The 17693-nt window shown below is 41.1% G+C and overlaps 1 long non-coding RNA gene across 1 annotated transcript in view; it reads left to right on the top strand.

The window, feature by feature from the left end:
* The window catches only part of LOC148222016 (uncharacterized), a 36219-nt gene that overhangs the window by 8310 nt on the left and 10216 nt on the right, over positions 1-17693 (top strand). The window contains exons 3-4 of the long non-coding RNA XR_015807038.1: positions 353-681; positions 1380-1463. This is a non-coding gene — a long non-coding RNA (uncharacterized LOC148222016). The remainder of the gene's footprint in view (positions 1-352; positions 682-1379; positions 1464-17693) is intronic.

Below are 17693 nucleotides of genomic sequence, written 5' to 3'. Positions count from 1 at the left end.
TGACAGAAAACAATCAATCTTCTTGACCTACTTGATCATTTGCCTTCTAATACCTATTCCCCAGCTACATGTTATATTAGAAAAACTTAAAATTTACATGGAAGCACCAAAAATTTAAGAGGAATTGCTGCAATTACTGAAAGAGATAAGCATACTTAATATTATAATCCCAGGCTTAAATTTGTCCAAAGAGAAGGAAAGGCACGAATAAAAATGATGAAATTTTATCTCTGCCTTATAGCTGTGCCTTGTATAGGTGTCATCATCATAATGCAAAGGAACTTTATATACCCACTTTGTTTTTATCACCAGCAAGCCCATAATAGTTTTGAACAAGTTTGTTTTTCACCAGGTTGCATAAGGTTTTGACAAAGAGCACATGGCCCGTGACTGCTCAGAAGTAATCACGATATCAGCATCACTGGCAGCAGAATTTCAGCCACGTGAGAAACAAGGACACCCATGGGAATTAGTGAAAAGATGGAATCATTAAAACAAGCCACTTTTCCCAGGAACAGCTGTTATTATTTTAGAAAACAAAACTTGCTGAAAGGAACTGGAATCTTGCCAGATCTGGTACTTAAAAAGAAAAGGAAAAAGAAGATAAAAGAAAAAAAATTAGAGCATTTGAAGATTAAGCAACTGTGCAAAAGGAGAAAACCTGCTTTGCAGCATCCTGAGGCAAGTACCAAAAAATGGGCCAATATTAGCATATGTATTCAGCACACTTCTGGAAGCAAGGACGTGTTTAGAAAGATTCATGTGTAATACCTGTCTTTTGTACTAAGGAAAATACAAGAGTGAAAAAAAATGCAGAGAGGGTAAGAGAGGACACCATTAAGGCGAGATGGAGCAGGCCAGCTGGACTGTTATGATTTAATTAAGGAGAGTTTCACTCAGTGGGATTCACACATGGGAGAGTCTTCCTATCAAATCTGGCAGAATTTTTCACAGCGGTAACATATCACAGAGGGAAGCTGTGGACATAAAACCAATTTGACACTGTACTGCACAGTGTTAAATTAGAAAGTTAATGATTAGGATATATGCAGCATGAAAAGCTTGTAAAAGGAAAGAGCTGACTTTGAAATCTAATACATGAACTAGAAAGATACAGTGTAGACCACATTTTAATTCATTCAGCTTCATCAAATTACATGTATCAGCCTACTCCTAATATCTTTTGGTCAACTAACCATAGGGGCATAATGCACCACTTCCAGCAAAACATGAATTCCCATCTTCTCCCTAAAAATGCATAAATGGTCCATTATCTAAATGTGCTGAGTTCTTTCTTGCATTCCAGTCTTGTCTTTTTATCCTAGCAGCTCTGTCAAGCACCTTTATTAAGAACTGCTTTTTTTTTCTGTAATTCACAGAGGCAAAGAATTACTGAGGATAGAATGGACCCTCTGGAGATCATGACCACATCACACCCACTGCCTCCACCCCCCAAATCCTGGGTAAGTTAGAGCAGGTTGTTTAGGTTCTCAGCCAAATGAGTTTTGAATATATCCAGGGATGGAGACCTGTGGTCATTTACCATCAGAGCATGAAAGTTTTTCCTTGTGCTTAGACCTGAATCCAGTGTATTTCCATTCCTGCCTGTTGTCCTGTTGGACAGCCTGTCTGTTTCCTTTACTCCCTCTTTACTACCCTCCCAGCTATTTTATTTATTTTTAATTCCCCCCAGTTCTTCTCTTCCCTAGGGTAAGCCCTACCAGCACTCTGAGCATCTCCTTTTAATGCTAAGTGGTCTGCAGTAGAACTTTCTGCCTCTAGGACAATCCTTTAAATCTGGCAGTTTACCTGGCTCTCAATTTACTAATCTAGGCTGTAATCCATCCATTCATCTGTAGGAGTGGTACAGAGTAAGCACTGAAAGCCTTACTCAGGTCAGGATAAACAAAATCCACCCTTCTTCCCTCATCCAGTGATCTAGTTGTGACTGTGGAAAGCCATCAGGTTGATCAAACATGATTTCACCTCCATAAAATCATCCTTATTTTCACTCACAGTGACTTTCTACTCACAGTCACTTTCTTGTCCTTCATGTGGTTCAAAATGCTTTACAGGGTTATTTGCTCTGCATCCTCCCAGGGACTGAGGTGAATCTAATGAGCTCTGGTGCTGTAAATCCTCCTTCTTACCACCTTCCTCTTTGTCACCACCTGCCTGCTGTCATTCAGCAGTGGGCCCTCAGTTTGTCTTCCTCTCGCTGCCAGCACACGTTGCTTTTCCCATCCTCCATTACATTCAACTCCAGCTGAGCTTTGGCTTCCTTATCCTACACTGGCTTATTGAACAGCTTCTCTGCTTTCCTGTGGGGTCACTTGTCCCTTCTTTCACCTTCTGTATACTTATTTTTGATATTAGAGTTGAGCCAAGAGCTTTTTGATCATCCGTGCAGGCTTTCTGCCACTCTCATCTGATTTTCTGTTCATTCTGGAGCCTGGAGAAGGTAAAACTTTGAAATCTCCAGAATTCTTCTCCAGAACCATCTTCTACATTATTCTTATTTCAGCAGCTCCTGAACAGCCAAAGCCCACTCTGCTGAAGCCTGGGAGGCTACTCAGGGCTTCAGAGGCTCTTTCTGCCCAGTTCCCCCCTCCCAAAATCCATCCCTCCATTGCATGATCCCCAAATCCAAGACTGACCCAGCCTTCACACTCCAGACCATTTTTTCATGTCTACAAGCATCAGGTCCAGCAAAGAATTTCTCTCCTTGATTCCTCAATCCCCTGTATCAGGCAGCTACCATTAGGGCACTCAAAAAACTTCCTGGCTTGCTTGTGTCCCACTCTGCTGCTTTTTCAGCAAATATCACAGAATGGTTTGCTTTGGAAGGGACCATGGGACACCTTCCACTAGACCAGGTTACTCAGAGACCAATTCAATCTGGTCTTGAACACTCCTAGGGATGAGGAATCCACAGCCTCTCCGGACCCAGAAAATTATTTTAGAGGAACTCCAAGCTATTCCTTGCTGAAAAAAAAATTTAGACAATGCTCCTAAGCCCCCTGCTTGGCTAAGAATGAAAAGTTTGGTGATTTTGGCCCTGAGATTGGACCTAGCTAAGGCTGAAGTTATTTGTGTAAGTCCACAATGTTTCTGGATAAAAGTTTAGGGCTGAAGGCAGTCACTGTAGATAATATCACAAAAATAACAAAGAATGGTAAAGTTAAAGAATGACTCATTTATTTTACCCAGTAATGTTTACAGCAATGTAATCTGTTACGAAGATCACTCTAAAATAGCTTAATATTTGGAAGGAAATTAAATGCAGGCTTTGACAGTTATCTATTCTGAAGATTAGAACTGGGGCCACACATATTGATTCTCTGTAATAACATTCAGTTTGCAGACTCTCAGAACTCTCAGTTTGGCAGCAAGAAAGCAACACATTTATCACTGTCGGGCTGATATTGTGGTTATTTCACAGATTAAAAAAAAAAAAAGAAGAAGAAGATTATGAGCTTCTTACCAAAAAAATGTAATAACATATCTAAGTTCAGTAATGTCTGGGAAGTTGAGTCCTGTGTTTTCATAGACATTGTAATACATTTTACAACCCACACTCTGGTGTGGCATTTAGTAAGGCCCTTTGCAGGATACACGTGTGAAAGCTGCACCACATCCCTGCATCATGGAATGCCCTCAGCTGGGAGGGATACACAGGGATCATGGAATTCCAGCTGCTGGCTCTGTGCCTGAGGGTGTTGTCCTAATGCTCCTGGAGCTCTGGCAGCCTTGGGGTCGTGCCCATTCCTTGGGGAGCCTGGGCAGTGCCCAACCACTCTATGGGGAAAGAATCTTTTCCTGATATCCAGCCTAACCCTCCTGTGACACAGCTCCAGCCATTCCCTTGGGTCCTGTCCCTGGCCACGTTGCAGACCCTGGTGAGGTCTGACCTCAGCCTCCCTTCCTTATTTCCCTTTTCTTCGAGAACCTTGTGTGCCCCTGTGTGTGTGTGCCTGAAGGGCATCTACATTTCTTACAGCTACTTATGCACAGAGACCGAGTTTGTGCTGACTGGTGCCCCAGAAAGCAAACCCAACCCAAAGGTAAGCTTCAGGGAGCTGAAATTAAGAGGCAACTCTTTCAGTGTTGGACCCCAGAAACGTGGAATTTTTGAGCTTTCTGTGCTTTCTAACACTGACCCCCAGGAGAACACTGCTTGTGGCTTGAGGCTTTGGAGAAGGCTCCAAATTTGAGTGATGGAGTTAAAATCACGGGCATGTAGTTAAATAGAAGTGTGTGATTTCACATGGTGAAGGGTTTTAAATTTGAGGGTTTTATAGTATAATAATAGGTATGGGACAAGATGGAGGATTTTGGGTAGTGTCTCCTTTCTGTCTTTTTCTCCCTTTTTCTTCATGATTTCAGGTAGAAGTTTTTGGTTGGACAGTCAGTGCTGCACTGAGGGTCACAGGAGTCTGGTTATAGGGTCACAATTATAAATAATATAGGTGTTAATTCTCTATTGGACTGTTTAGCTTTAAGAAACCTTGTAACCAGCTAAATTCACCTCCATTATGCTCACTTTTAGCTGAACTCTCTGCACTTTAGATAAGATTTAATAAACAACCAAACCCGAACACGAGAAAATTCATCTCCTTGTTTTTAATCCTGACTCTGAGTGAAGACAGAAGAAACTGCAGACAAGCCACCGATTAAGTGGTGTAAACACCACCCTTTACATTTCAGCTCTTAAACACAACTGAATTACAGCAAAGCATCAAAAGGAAGGTGGACGTGGATTTCTTTAAGTAAGAACAAAACACCCTTGAGCAACAAAGCGATGCAGAGCGAAGGAAGCATGAGCAGAACAGAATGATTCACACATGAGAGGCACTGTGCAGTAAAAGGTGCTTTTTGTGCACAGGAGCATCCAATTACCTGGGCTTGGCTCACCCCACTGTGCTGTCACCCTGGATTACACAGAATTTAAGTGACAGGAAATGTGCAGGGAAATCCCAGACTGCTCTGACACAGAAGGGTGGCACACAAAGGAGGGGCTCACATCACGAGGAGTGGATAGCCAGTAAGTTTTTGATTCTTTACACATCCAGACAACTTTAAACACCTCCTCTGGAAACGATGCTGGTTGGGCTCTTGACAAAGTGGTAAATCAAATACAGCTTTTCAAGGGTTAAACTCCTTAAAATCTCCATGGTCTAGCAAGACAGCTTTGAAAAATTTAAGTGAGTTACGCTTGCACTATGCATAATCCATCTCAATTCCCACGTTTGCTATAGTGAGCAACATCTATTTATGGAGAAGATAAATATCTGTTATCTCTTACTGCTCTTTCCCTTCATCTGGTTCTTTACCTGCCATCCACATTTTTAATCTCCTCTTAGGGTCCCCTCCTGCCCTATCACTGAGGTTACTGCTCTGTTTTCTCTGTTCCTCCATCCAAAAGGGAGTTGTTTCCACAAGCAAGATTTGGCATCCCAAACACACTCCTGCTTTAGCTCATGATGTTCAGCAATTCTGCAAGAATTTCTCTTTTAGTGACGTGATCTCTCTGCTTTCCAAATTAATTTTGTTCTTCAAATCTGGTTCCCTCCTGACTAAAGAAAGTTGTGTCTCTTTTCACATTTACTTCTCAACCTACAGTGTCTGTTAACTGTTTAATATTCCTCTGTTCCTCTTCTTCCAGAAAATATTTGTGAATCCTTGTGCTTGGCCTCATCCTCCTTTTCTCCAGTACACCTTCTTTTCTTCTTTTTTGTTGACCATGTAGGTCAACAGACCTTTTAATGACCTTTTCCTTCAGCTCTGACTTCTTCCTTCTCCTCTCCTCAAACTGAAACTTAAATTTTACGTACTTGAATTTGCAGATAGATTTCAAGAAGCAACTTGGTTATATCCTACAAAAGGTGTGGATTAAATCACCACAATGCTGATAAACAACTGGCTCTGAAAAATACCCCCAAAACCCCAAATCCAATGTTTAAACTATGGTTTCTGTCAATCTGAGATGACATTTCAAGCATATTCCTGCAGGGATCTGTCATGCATCCAGCTCTACAAAATTATTTTACTGCCACCTTATATGCTACTGCCATGCACACAAAATCCTGGCTGATGCCAAACTAGGACATGGAAATAGGGAAGCTTTCTGGAATTCCAAAGAACCTTGTCAATTTGGGAGGGAGAGTTTGAAATAAGACAAAATTTCATAATGACACATTCAAAAAGGTCCAGGCGGGAAGGGCAGAACAAATAGAGCAAAATGAGGAATTAAATGAATGAGCAGCACTGCAGAAAATATGTGGGGTTATAGCGGTTCACAGGCCATAAGATGACACTTTCAAAAAACCAGAAAATCTCATTCTGGACTATATGATCAGAAGTGCTGTGTGTAAGACAAGGGAGGTAATTATTCTGCTCTACTTGTTACTAGTGAGAGCTTGGTTCCTGCTGCATTTAAAGAAGCAAGAACATAAAGAATATCCAACAGAGAGCAAGAAAGAGAAGGGTTTTTTTTCCCAAAAATCACAGTCCTGAAGATTTGTTTAGATGATACATAAGGAGGCTGGGGAAAGGTGAGGAGAGCCTTCCTGTTTATCAAAGGTTATTGCAACAAAGACGGTGATCAATTGTTCTCTGTGTCCTCTGGAGGAGGACAAGAAATAATCTGCTTAATTTGCAGCAAAGAGGATTTACATTATACCCCAGAAACACTTGCCACCCTAAGGAGAGTTAAGCTCTGGAAGAGGCTAACTGGAGAGTTAGCAACATCCCTTAAGAACAGTTTTGACTGGTGTGTCAGGGATAGGATCTGCATGGATTTAAAGTTTCAGGTGATGTAGCAAAACATTTGGTCATCTCTTGCATCTTCACTGTCATTTTTACACACACTCTGTGTGTTCTGCTGCTGGACCAGGCTGTGCCTCTGCCCTCACACTGAGAAGCACTGCCATTGCAGACTTAGCAGGAATTCCTGTGAGAAGCTTGCTGAAGTGTTTGCTGAATTATATCAAGATGTATTCCAACCATCTCGAATATAATTTGTTATTTACACACATGCTGACAAGGTTCATTAGCAGCACTATTTGATGACAACATTTCATTATGGACCAGAACAGAATACAAAAGTAAATTATTACAGGACAGATCCTGCTAGAGCAGCCTGTGACTGTCAGCAGACTGCTACAGGATTTTTGACACTGGACTTCACTGATTTCCAAAATTCTTTTGTCAAGTAAAACTCACAGAGCACAGCATACCTGTATTTTGAAGTGCAATGTTTTCCCATTTGAAAATTTCAATATATTGCTTTTTATTCATAAAGCTAACTTTGTGTTTTTTCCTTGGAAATCCTTTCTCCCCATGTGACAGAGTGCATTCCTAGTTCCTGAGCTGCTTTGGCACACAACAACCCTTTCAAATGACATAAACCATTAGCCTGATATTTCCTTTTGGTGGCCTGCATGTTGAATTCCCCTCCTTCCTAGATATAATAAAATACAATGTTAGTTTGTCAACATATAATGTGGTTAGTGGGTTTAATTACACTGAGCTCAGGAGCTTTAGATTTGCAGAAGAATAAAGTATTTTTAAGGACAAAAAGTTTGCTGTAATTTTACATTAAACAAACTTAAAAAACTGTCCAGTGGTCCCAGCTAAGTGCTTTGAGCAAATTAAATTTAAACAAACAGATAAATAATATGCTTACACTGAGCTGTGATCATGACTTCGAATTTTAAAATTTTCATTATCATTCACTTGTCTGTTTCTGGGACTTGTATTGTTTCATGCCAGTAAAAGCATCAGAGTTGTTAGAATTTTAAAATACATTACATATTTTATTTCTGAAGGATCACTAATTGCTTGAACTCCTTTCAAAACCCCAGTTCTCACTTTTGTGCATTATTTTAACAGGCAAGCAGTGCTGCACACTGCAAGGAGAGACTTATACCTCCAATGAACACATGGCCCAAAACACAAAAGCTGGGACATAACAGGCAAGAAATAACATCCACTGGTTATTATTACACTTGGATAGAGATCCAAGAAAATATTTTTAATGCAGACTTAAGGCTTACCATGAAACAGATCTATCAGGAAAAAAGCCCCAAGGAAACCCAAATCCCAAGAATTACAAAGTGAAGCAACCTGACCAAAATAAACTATTCTAGAACAAGCTGGCTCAAACATAAGCCAGTTAAATTTCTGTAGCAGTTCATGACTGAGGAGCTCAGAATTTGATCTGTCTCCATTGTTTTAAGCTTGTGAGAACAAGGGTGCCCCATCAGGTGCTTTCAAAGGTCTCAGATTTCCAGTAGGAGCAAAGAAAATAAAAATGCTTTTTCCCTACTACTGCAAAAAATCCCCCAAAACAATAACAGCAAAAAAACCAATCAACCAAAAAACAACAACAATAACTACAAAAACCCCAACCACCACTAAGAAAACCACAAAAAACCTACAAAAAACCCCAAGGAAATTCCTTTAACAATTTTGTCCTTTTCTCTGGGCCTAGGTAGGAAAGGATTGGTTTTAATGCTGGACTAACCAGGTACCCAACTGCCAATCTCTTTATTACATCAAGGAACAACCACTTGGTTCCACCCCAAAGTTTTCCACTTTCACCTTGTGTTTAGAACTATTAATTCAGAGAAAACCAGCACAGTTTCAGGAATAAGAATGGGACAAGTTGGGACGTGTTCTCTTCACTCTCACATAATAACAGAGCCACATTCCAGTGTATTTGCATGATAAGAACACAGATCTGGCTCAGGAGTCCTGGGAAAAGCAGACTGGGACACTGCTCCAGGAGCTGGAATTGCTCAGGGAATCCAAAGCCTGGTGACCAAGAAGAAAAGAGAAGGGGGCAGAAAATGTTCTACACAATTCTGTGTCTTTTACTACCTGTACCTTCACATCATGCTCACCATAATTTAGATTTAAAGCAAATGGAGGCACTTTGAACCATGTTCCTAATTTGTCCAGCAGGCTGGGGAGATGTGGTGGTGCTGGAACACGTGCAAAAGGGACACAACTTTTTTTTTTTTTTCCATTGAGTCAGCAACATGCAGCCAGTGTAAACCACTCGTGTTTGTTCCATGCCTTTAATCTGTCTGCAGTCTGGAGAAGAATACATCCCTGGAGTCTTTACTAGACCTTGAATTCGAGCAGCTGTCACTTTAAATTTATTTCTTCCTCTGTCTGGGAGCTATTTTAGTGCAAATGCAAGCACATGTGCTCCCAAGAGCAGCCACCATGACAGGTACACTCCTACATATCTGTGTTATCTTCTTCCAACAGGCTTGAAGTTGATGGCAAATATTTTCCCTTTTAGTGTATTTTTTGTCTTTTGTGTATTTTTTGGCCAGTTGTAGTGGTCCTTTTCCCCACTGCTTCCCAAATCATCTTCTGTGGAACAAAGCCTGGGGTGCAGCAGCTTTTTTTTTTTAGATTTTAGGGTGGTGCTGGGCTCACAGCAGCCAAAAGATGCTGGGGAAGGGACAAGGACCTGTTCTAGGGACCAGACTTATTGCAGGTTTTCTCCACTGCAGTCCTTGAGGTTCAGCCTGTTCAGTCAGCAATTGCATTTCAATCATGAGAAAAGGAAATCTCGGACTCAGGAGTCACACTGCCTCATTTCTGGCTTTTTCATTGTTCCCTGAATCCCTACAACCAATTCTCCAGCTCTGCCTCTTTCTGTGCCTGTTTGTCCTACATTATGAGACAGTGACTTCTAGAAGAGCCTGGATTTCATTCCATTGGTCATCCTCTCCCTTTACCCTGTGTAAATTGTGTTGTCATCATCCTTTGCTCCACAGAATATTTCTACTTTTAGAATTAGGAAGCCAAAGAAACAAGGGAAGCTTTAAATTCTAAAAATCAATCTCACTTGATTTGCTTGATGTTAACAATAACCTGTTAATCTTTTCATCAACCTAGAAACCTGCATTCCTCCCACACAAACAAAAATCTCATGGGATTCAAACTGGGGAGCAGAGTAGGGTGTGTCAAGGTTTAGGGAGAAGGGAGACTGGGAACAATTTAACCAGGGGAAAAAAACCCCACAACTCATTTAACTCATTCACTCAGGACTTATTAATGACTAATCAATATCTACTCGACTCCGAAAACTGAGCTGCTTGAAGAAGATTAGAAACGACAAAAAGTAATTTTGCTGGGCTTTCTTGCTCTGTCTAAATCAATATTTTAGTAGCTTTCCCTGTGAAGAGACAGAAGAGGAAACCTCTGTCTCGACAAGCTTCCAGGAGCAGACATCCCTAAGAGCCAAAGGGTGAGATTCCCCTGTCACAGTGGAGATGTTCGTGGTGCACACTGTCACCTTGGAGCTCATTGTCTGGGCTCTCTTGACAAAGAGACAGAAATGGGTCTTTCAAGGGTCACCTCATCTCACTCAGAGATAGGACAAATGACTAGAATTTCAGAAGAATTTATTTCCCTCCAATGGATATGAAAGGAGACTTGGAGATTAGCTCGATCTGTGATGGAGACTTCTCGGATTAGGTGAGATGAGTCTCGCTAGACTTTGTAAATCTTGCCCACACACTTCCCATTTCTCCTGTGTAACATGGAATAAGTAAACACTAGATGTAATATTAAAGATTAGCTGTTTAATTCCTTCTCTAATAATAATAAAATTCCTTAGTAGGTGCCTTACCATGCTCTAATTGACTACAACTGTACTAATTAGAGGAAAGGAGACTGCTGCCACAGGAGCATTTAGAGGGCAGATAAACAAAGGCAGCTTTAAATTCTAGAAATCAACCCCACTCGACTTGTTAGATATTAACAACACACAAAATGAATATTTGTTGGTACTTTCTATTAATACTCATCACCACATAATCACATAGGTTATTTTAATGACCTTATTCTAATTTTCCTGTAAGAGGTCAATGCCATGGACAGGGTGTCCTATGGGCAGGGCCAAGAGCTTCAGTTTTTGATGATCTCAGTCCATGACGTGAAGGTGATCAGTTCTGAGAAATAATCCCCCCCCCTTTCTTCACAACCCACAAATTCAATGTTTTCTCCTTTTATAAGTGTTTCATTTTCTAGACAGTTCTAAGCCATTCACTTGCTCACTGCAGCACTCTGGGGGTGTTACTTCCCCAGGCTACTAAATGTGTCTTGGCCTGGGATTTGTTTCTTGGTTGGTTCCAGCCTTAATGTGTTTTTTTTTTTCCTTTTTTAATCTCTTGATAAACTGCTGCATTTTCTGCCCCCACCACCACCTCACAGCAACAGCAGTGCTTTCCCAGTTTTTCAGGGTGTGTTTAATCACCAGTGTCTGGTCAGAAATAATCACTTTATTGCTGGGGGCTCTGCTTCAAATTCTTCAAGGCTTTCACTGCTCTCCAATGCTTAAATTGTGTATTTAGCTGAAGACCCCAGCTGAAGTTCACACAAGGTTCTTGTAGGAAGGGTTGCAGTCTGGCACAATTAATTTAAATCCTGTGACCTGTTCCTGGCAATGCCATTATTACTTTTACTGGGACACCAGGTACAAAAACGTTTATCCACTGTTTGGTAATTGTGCAGTATGAATGTCCTCGTGTTTGAAATTCAAGACAAGGTGGATTAATTACAACCTGCCTATGGAGTTCTTACTTCCAGGGGTGCAACAGGTTTCCAACTTGGTACAGAATTTTTTGAAAGCCTCATCCTCTCTAGAAAGAGCCCCGTCAAAAAAATACAAGTACTCATTACACTAATGAAGAAACTGTAGCATTATTTACAATTTAAAGAACTTCTTTCTTCAAGCTGCTCTGTTTGGATTAGTGGCTCTTACTCCACTTGTTTTTCAGGGAGACTTGCATGTTTACTTTAAAAATGAGCACAAGAGTTCAGTGGTGGTTAAACAAGACTGTTACAGAAAAGAATGAAGAGCCTCATCTGGAAAGTCTGCTAAATCTTCAACTGCAAAATTTTATACTTATTATTTGGAGTAAAACTATTTGTGACAGTTTGCAGCACTGGGGACTAAGAAAACATGGATGACATTTCACATATTTGAAAACAAGGGATTTTCTTTTAGACTGAGTCTTCGAAACCAGCTAAGATTTTCTTTACCTGGTACTATTCAGGAAAAAAAATCCTGCATTTAGTCCAACATCCAGCTATGTGAGGTTCCATCTTAGAAATGCCTTCCTAAAAATTTTCACAGGAAAAGCAAACATCTGATTTCTTGAAGGAAATAAATTTTGCATAATAAGGATCATAATTAACACCAAATACTTCTTGTTTTTTTTCTGCACCAGAGAGCTGGTGCTTTATTGAGAAGAATTCTCTGAGTGGTTACTGGGAAAAATTTCTATTTCTATTTCTATTTCTATTTCTATTTCTATTTCTATTTCTATTTCTATTTCTATTTCTATTTCTGTTTCTGTTTCTGTTTCTATTTCTATTTCTATCTATATCTATATCTATATCTATATCTATATCTATATCTATATCTATATCTATATCTATATCTATATCATCTATATCTATATCTATTAATCTCTATATTTATTAATCTCTATATTTATTACCCATAGTCACAGTAAGCCATGATAATCTCATATTCTCAGGAGAAAAGAGTGGTCCCAGTGACCTTGTTGGATGTATTTGAGGCAGAAGCCCAGCTATGTGGCTGCAGCAGAAAAAAAATATTTCTGATTTTTTTACAAAAAAAAAAATCTTCTACTGACAGTAAAAAGAAGTGTATGCAACAATCCACTTTTCCCAAAACATGCCAGCAAATACAAACTTGCCCCCAGCTTTTATTGTGGAATGCTACATTTCATTACTGTTAAAAACTAGAGGTTGATGAAAGACCTTGTGCCATCACTGCATGATCAAATTCCTGTTTTATTTCTGGCATTTTCTTCTTGTCCTTGTCACAACTTTGGGGGGGTTGTCCTAAGCTGCCAGTCAGCCAGAGAAATGTGAACTGTCACATCTGAAAGAGCTGAAAATGGTGAAATGAAACATTCATAGTTCAAAAAAATCAATGCCTTTAACCCTTTCCTTTTTACAGAAAAGCTCTTTTATCTACAACTCTCTCCCACATTTTTTCATGTGACAAAAGCTCCAATTCTTTTCTAATAATTTTTGACACTTTCTCTGAGACTGTTTTCTGAGAATAGGACAATCAGGGCTCTAGAGAAAAAAAAAGAGAAAGTGTGTCATGTGTACAATTTCATATTAAAGGGAACAGTTCAGAAGAACTGTTCTGATTATGTGAGCAATTGAAAAAGAAACCACTGCAAAATTTCTTGTCTTTTGCACCAGGGAACTGTGGAATGAGCTGCATGAAAGTAGGATTTAGGACTCTGTTTGTACATGGCCTTGACAATTAAATTTGTGACATTTCCCTGTCCTACACTAACCTGCAGTTTTCAGTGGCCTTATTTTGATTATTACACGTCAATGTGGCCCAAGTAAAAGATTTCATCAGAGTCCAAGCTTCAGTACACCCCACTGTTCATAAAAGGGTGACTTTTATGAGATAAGAAACAGGCCCTGAGAAGCTGTGAGAACATTGAAGGGAATGAGAAATTACTAGATAAATATCTGCCAAAAATGACTGCAAGAAATGAGAACATTTCTAGACAGGTTTCTTATGTTCTGTGCATGGATTTTCAGTAGTGATTGTTATTTTATCAAAGTATTTGCTCATAGGCTTCATCTAAAATGGTTGTTGCTCTTTGTGAAATATAAAATAGACTTTGGTGTGATGACAGGCTGAGAAATCTGGGGCTGTTCAGCCTGGAAAAGGATGCTTGGAAACTTTATAGCAGCCATCCAGTGTCAGAAGGGGCCTACAAAGAATCCAGAGAGGGATTCTTCATCAGGACCTGAAAGGGAGAGTGGGTTCAAACTGAAAGTGGAGAAATTTAGGTTAGATAGATGGAAAAAATTCCCCCTGTGAGGGTGGGCAGGGCTGGCACAGGGTGCCCAGAGCAGCTGTGGCTGCCCCTGGATCCCTGGAAGTGTCCCAGGCCAGGTTGGACATCGGGGTTGGAGCACCCTGGGACAGTGGCAGGTGTCCCTGCCATGGCAGGGGTGGCACTGGATGAGCTTTAAGGTCCCTTCCAACCCAAACCATTCTGGGATTCTGTTCTATGATTCTTTATCTTCATTCAAGTCCAGTACAAGAATTGGCTCAGGTCCCTTCAGTGACTGAGTATTTTTAACACCTCTTGGAACTTTGGAGAGAGACCTGTGAAAGAGACCAAGCCACTTGGCTAAATTAATGGGCAAAGTGCCTGAAATTTGTGTCAGGAAAAAAAAAAAAAGAAAATTAAAGACTGGAATGGTAAGTAAACAGTAAGAAGCAAAACCATGGTTTTATGAAAAATGAGTCTTGCCAAATAAATGTAATACAGTTTTTAATTACTCGTTGGCCTGATTTATATAGAATAGTGTGTTAACAAAAAACCCAACCAATTTCTGTGCCTTAGTTTTCCACCACAGTGTTGATATATGATAAAGCTGTAATCAAAGAATCATTGAATATCCCGAATTGGATGGCACCCACAAGGGTCATTGAAAGATTCTGGCTACAAAATATCTTAAAACAGTTAGAACGTGACCAGTGTGAATTTTGGGGATCTTCTGAAGGTCCTCAGGGGATTTCTTCTTTTCCAAACACTGCTCAATGACCAATATATAAGAAAATACAAAATTATTGAAGGAAAAACATGCAGACACTATCAGAAACGAGACACTTAGGTCAATCACACAGACTAAACTCAACTGGTTTGGAAGGTGGAGAGCAACTGAGACACATCTACTCTACAACATCCAAAGGCATTATCTTACCTGATCAGGAATGTAGGTCATGTGTCTGACTAGAGGAATCACATCCATAACAGCCAGGGATTGAAAAGGGCTTTGGACCAGTCACTGAATGAATCCATGGGAGCTTATGGTGAGCATGTCAGCTGGGATTGTCCTGGATGTGTTAGTGTTGCTAGGGAAGGGTTGGGACACTGGTTAGTGGATTTTGGGGATGTTTGACTTGTTGTTTTGTGTCAGCCACTCAGATTTACAAATGGCTAAAAACCCATGAGGCATCTGTAGCCAGGAAGGAGGGACATGGCATTTCGAAGCATTTTAATGAGTTTTCTGGAACAGAATTTGGGGTAAGTGGGTGGGTAGGAGAGCAGAAGAGAAGCCAACCTGATGGGCTTAGGCAGGAAGTGTTTGAAAAGTTTTGTAATTTTAAATGTGTGTCTAGACATGGGCAGAAATCCAGTCTTGCTGAATGTGCTCAGTTCTGCCCTTTAGGGGAGGAGGAGGAGGAAATACATAGAAAATACAGGAAGATGGAATTTCCTCCATGCATTTAAAAAAGGCCATGGGACTCGTGGTTGAGCTGACTCACCAGAACAGAGAAAATGACCTCACCCAGCTGCACAGGAGGGAATAAACTTGGGATCTTTCAGGATGGGATGAACCAAATCATTATTTGCCCTGTTGATGCCATGAAAAGCTGACCTGGAACAGAGACTAAACACAGCAAAAGGAATAAAATTGGTATTTATTGAAAGGATACACGTTGGGCTGTGCAAAAGCCTGGCTGGGGCTGCACCCAAATCAAATCCAAGATGGATCCTGGTCATGAGTTTTACATTTTTATAAGTTTTGGTTCATCTACACACCAAGGCCAACTGTCCAACCACAGCTCCAGGCCATGAGGTCCCAATTCTTTGGCTTGTCCCTTTCCCTTTGCCATTGCTTCTGCTTTTTAGGTCCCAGTTGTCCTTGATTCTCTGGCTGGGAAGGGACCATCCTGTCCAACCACCCTGTAGGGAGAACCCACCAACACCCAACATGAAGTTTCACACAGCAAACAGCAGAGAGTCTGAAAAATACGAAAGCTAAAACTCAAGGCATCACTGTGGGTGGGTAAGCATCAGGTTATCTGTCCCATTTGCCACCATAATTCTGTCCTTGATCAGCTGCAGGTGTGGATTTTGGAGCCAGCCCTATGGCTTCACACAGAGCAGGTACCAGCAGCCCAAAGCCCAACAAATATCAACACATATGGAGCAGTGCACACGTGTCCTTACCCACTGAGGTCAGGGAGCACGGGCAATGCCCCTGGGGTTGAAGAGATTTCAGTACAAACCTCTGTGCAGGGGAAATGCAGCCGTGGAAAGGGGTTTGAACCCTTTAAGATGCACAGCGACATGGTCGTCTTTTATGAGAGGAAAAAAGAGCCAAGTTTATTCAGAAACACACTCGGTTTTATAGCATGACTCACAATTCCAAGAGCAGAGAAAAGATGATTGGTTCAGAGAGAAGACACCTCATTTCTAGGGTCTGGTTACGTATTACAGCAGGTGTGTGGACACACACATTCACAGAGCTGGGGAATCACAGCTTGGGAATTCTCTCCAGGCCTGGATTTCTCCTGACTCTCAGCTCCATTCCCAGGCTGACAAGCTGACTGCAGCTTCAGTTAGGGAGGAGTCTCCCAGGGTGACAACATGGTGACAAACAGAGTGGAATTCATCACCAACATTAACCCCTGGTGTCTTTCCCGTGGGACACATCCTGAGGTGCTGTCCCAAGGATGTTTTTCCCAATTGTCCAATGAGCTCCTGTCCTGTCCTGGCTGCACTAACACACTTTAAATACAGGATTTATGTACAATAAATTTGGCCTTTTTCCCCCAAAAGAGCTCCGTGTGTGTTGATGTCTTTTCTCTCTCTTTGCAGTGCAGTAACCACACAGGTGTTCTATCTTTGTTATTAATTCCTTTTTATTTTGACCAAATTATCACCCTGGGAGAAATTCTCCCTAGCCTTGAGCTGGACCAGCTTATCAGCTGGGAACAGAGCTGAAAAGCTCCAGCCTGGAATATTTTTCAGGCTGTAATTTTCTTACTTTCTCAATATGTGGCCCACAGGGAAGGACAAGATTTTTGCATAACAGAAATTACCCAGTGGGGTGTGCAGCCCTCCTGGAAGTGCACGGTGCAGCATCTGGGCTGCACACACACCTGCAGCTTGCCTGTGACCTATTTATTATCTCACACAGTTCTGGCAGCCACGGTGGCAGCAGTGCTTCACCACACAACTCACTTGCTGTAGAGGTTGTGCTCTGGAAGTTAATCAATGCAGAACTAACTGCACCATCAATATTGATCAGGCTGGGAAGGCTTTGGCATTAGAGCACTGCAATATCCTGTTACTTCCAGGCTGCTTTGCAGGAGCCTGTGTGCATATTAATTAATGAATGAACCTACATGGCCTGACAGGCTCACAGAGAAGCCCAGCAGGGCACAATAAGGGCCTAAGCTAAGATGCTTCATAGGAATTTTAAATTTTTTTCTTAGATACTAAAAAAAAATGGAGCAGTATAACTCATAGGTCAGCAATTCCTGCTATGAGCCCAACAGCATATCTGACAGCTTTAAAGATGGTATGGGCTGTGCATTTGTGAAAGCCTGCTTGACCCAGGGGGCCATTAGTGAGCTCTGTAAGCAGACCAGCCACTCCCTGTGACTGAAAGTAAGTGCATTTAGTGACCTGGACTGACCTGTCACACTTTGAATCTCTGGTACCTTCTAATGCTGTGAAAGAATTCAGTCACATAATCCTTTTATCACTTTCTAGCTAATAAACATCTCTTTGCTTGTGCTGCTGGTCAGAATCTGACTCAAGGTGGCCAGCTGAGACCCACTCTCGTGCATGTGAAGA

Source organism: Sturnus vulgaris, chromosome 15 (assembly GCF_052056855.1).
Source record: "Sturnus vulgaris isolate bStuVul1 chromosome 15, bStuVul1.hap1, whole genome shotgun sequence".
In the NCBI taxonomy this organism is placed as follows: Eukaryota; Metazoa; Chordata; class Aves; order Passeriformes; family Sturnidae; genus Sturnus; species Sturnus vulgaris.
The sequence above is the reverse complement of the archived record's forward strand: the minus strand, read 5'-3'. Positions and strand labels throughout refer to the sequence as shown.